Source organism: Branchiostoma floridae, chromosome 9, assembly GCF_000003815.2.
Source record: "Branchiostoma floridae strain S238N-H82 chromosome 9, Bfl_VNyyK, whole genome shotgun sequence".
In the NCBI taxonomy this organism is placed as follows: domain Eukaryota; kingdom Metazoa; phylum Chordata; class Leptocardii; order Amphioxiformes; family Branchiostomatidae; genus Branchiostoma; species Branchiostoma floridae.
In genome coordinates this window covers 14,666,428-14,669,421 of record NC_049987.1, presented here as the reverse complement: position 1 = coordinate 14,669,421, position 2,994 = coordinate 14,666,428, and the positions used below count along the sequence as shown (strand labels likewise).

The 2,994-nt window shown below is 41.5% G+C and overlaps 1 long non-coding RNA gene across 1 annotated transcript; it reads right to left on the bottom strand.

Moving 5' to 3' along the window:
* On the bottom strand, window positions 1-2,037 carry LOC118423602. Its single transcript, XR_004832072.1, has 3 exons — window positions 1,871-2,037; window positions 292-344; window positions 1-39 (listed from the first exon to the last, which is right to left on the bottom strand). It is a non-coding gene; the product is annotated as an uncharacterized LOC118423602 (long non-coding RNA).
* Between the last annotated feature and the right edge of the window lie 957 nt (window positions 2,038-2,994).

Here is a 2,994-nt window from a genome sequence, read left to right as displayed (position 1 = left end):
CTTTCTTTACATTTCTCATACCAGGACAGAGCTGTTTTGCTGAAGGGTAAAGACAAAACATTATTTAAAGACATAAGTACTTCTTGATAGTGTTAAAATTTCCTTACTACAACATCTAAATATATTCTGCCCAAAAGTGTGAAAATTACACAGGATTTTTACCAGAGTGAATGCTTTCTTACAATCAGAAGACTTACATTGATTTACATGTATTCCAAAGCATTAGATACATAATGACATTGCCACATTTCACACATTAAGTACTGTCTATGGGTTCAAGTGATTACCTACCTAACACTTGCTAAGCCTTGTAGTGTCAACCCTGGCACTTGAAACAGGTCGTTCTGAAAAAGAAATCCCACTCAAGTGAATGTTTGATTGGTTGTAAACTTGACTTAAGTTTCTCACAGTACATCCTTGACATAAAACCATCCCTCAACCGAGACAGGGGCTGTTACCAACTGCCAAGCACCTTTGACCCATTGTTGACATCACGCTTCAGTTCAGGTCATATGACATAGAATTCAGATCATGTCTATTTGAGGACTGATTAAAAACTTGTTGGTAAGTGCTTTCCTTCCTGTACAGAAATAGTGTATAAAGACTTTACAATGTATTTCTAAAATGTTCCAATCATATTGAAATTATGCATGGGTCAGAGAAACCCTTGTAGGAAAATTACAAATCTGACCAATGGAAAAAAAAAGTTATCAAAGCATTACAATTATGGCTTCTGTCAGTCAAAGATTTTAAGAATGTTTCAAGGTTAACCTAGCACATGTAACGGGGGCCGCCCTAAGACGGCCCCCGTCGTAAGACGGAACGGATTTTTTGCTGATCTTACCATCCATAAGTACACCGTGTTTGTTGCCACTGACTATGCTGATTACAAAGGTAAATAAACCAAGTCCATGCACACAGCTTTAATTTGCATTCCAAGTATACTTTAACATATTTACTTCATGTTTTTTTTAAAAACAGAATTCTAACAGTAATGTTGACAGTGCTGAATCACTGCGGTCACCGGCCTCTGCGTATTGGCGGCTCGTGTCGCTAACTATACGAACTCTTTCAAGCAGTCACACAACTGCGATGATACACATAAATAAAGCTCTATAAAACACTATGAATATGGGTCTTCAAATGTCTGTTGAGTAGAAAAGCAACCAAAAGGAAGCGACATAAACATTGCCACCATTGTACTCCCAAGGGCGTGTGGCCGTGAAGGTGACAGACTAGAGTACGCTCCAAAGATTTATTTGACTGTAACAAATGATTCGTGCTGTCTATGAAAATAAGACTTGATAGAGAGATGTAGATGATATTTTCATATAATCAGACCGAGTTTTGTTGATGTTAGCGGTGTCTTTTTTTCGTAATGTTTTTTTTTAGTAGGGCATTCACAATCAGTGCATTCAGCCCATTGCCCGTAAAAACATGAGCTGGATTGTTCTAGGTACAGCCTTCCTCATGTGAGACAAGAAGTACATACAGTCCCGATTTTACTGTCAAAAGAAAGCTAAAATATCATATTATTAATTTTTTCTGTGTACTTAAATTTACCACTTACTTCTGAAGAAAGCAAAATGTAAAAAAAAGCGTACCGAGTTAGGCACACTGTCCAGCGTAGCACAAAATTGGAAGGTTACATACACGAAATTGTCTCACAGTGTTTGCCGCTTGTAACATGCAGCGCGAAAGGTTCACGAACCACATGAATGCATTTCTTATTCAAGTATGTTGTTCAAATCTATGTGTAAAAATTCAGTCATCAAAATTTGACCACTCTCAGGCAACTAGCGATGGAGCGCCATGAGTTTGAGCACAAGAAAAAGCGTACCGTGTTGGGGCACCTCCCGTTAGTACATACCAGTCTCTTGGAGTAGTACTCCCAGACCAGCACCACTGCCTGTGTGTTAGGTTCCCACAGGTTAACCTAGCACATATAGTACATACCAGTCTCTTGGAGTAGTACTCCCAGACCAGCACCACTGCCTGTGTGTTAGGTTCCCACAGGTTAACCTAGCACATATAGCACATATAGTACATACCAGTCTCTTCACACCAGCACCACTGCCTGTGTGTTAGGTTCCCACAGGTTAACCTAGCACATATAGTACATACCAGTCTCTTGGAGTAGTACTCCCAGACCAGCACCACTGCCTGTGTGTTAGGTTCCCACAGGTTAACCTAGCACATATAGTACATACCAGTCTCTTGGAGTAGTACTCCCACACCAGCACCACTGCCAGTGTGTTAGGTTCCCACAGGTTAACCTAGCACATATAGTACATATAGTACATACCAGTCTCTTGGAGTAGTACTCCCAGACCAGCACCACTGCCTGTGTGTTAGGTTCCCACAGGTTAACCCAGCACATATAGTACATACCAGTCTCTTGGAGTAGTACTCCCAGACCAGCACCACTGCCTGTGTGTTAGGTTCCCACAGGTTAACCTAGCACATATAGCACATATAGTACATACCAGTCTCTTGGAGTAGTACTCCCAGACCAGCACCACTGCCTGTGTGTTAGGTTCCCACAGGTTAACCTAGCACATATAGCACATATAGTACATATAGTACATACCAGTCTCTTGGAGTAGTACTCCCACACCAGCACCACTGCCTGTGTGTTAGGTTCCCACAGGTTAACCTAGCACATATAGCACATATAGTACATATAGTACATACCAGTCTCTTGGAGTAGTACTCCCAGACCAGCACCACTGCCTGTGTGTTAGGTTCCCACAGGTTAACCCAGCACATATAGTACATATAGTACATACCAGTCTCTTGGAGTAGTACTCCCAGACCAGCACCACTGCCTGTGTGTTAGATTCCCACAGGTTAACCCAGCACATATAGTACATACCAGTCTCTTGGAGTAGTACTCCCAGACCAGCACCACTGCCTGTGTGTTAGGTTCCCACAGGTTAACCTAGCACATATAGCACATATAGTACATATAGTACATACCAGTCTCTTGGAGTA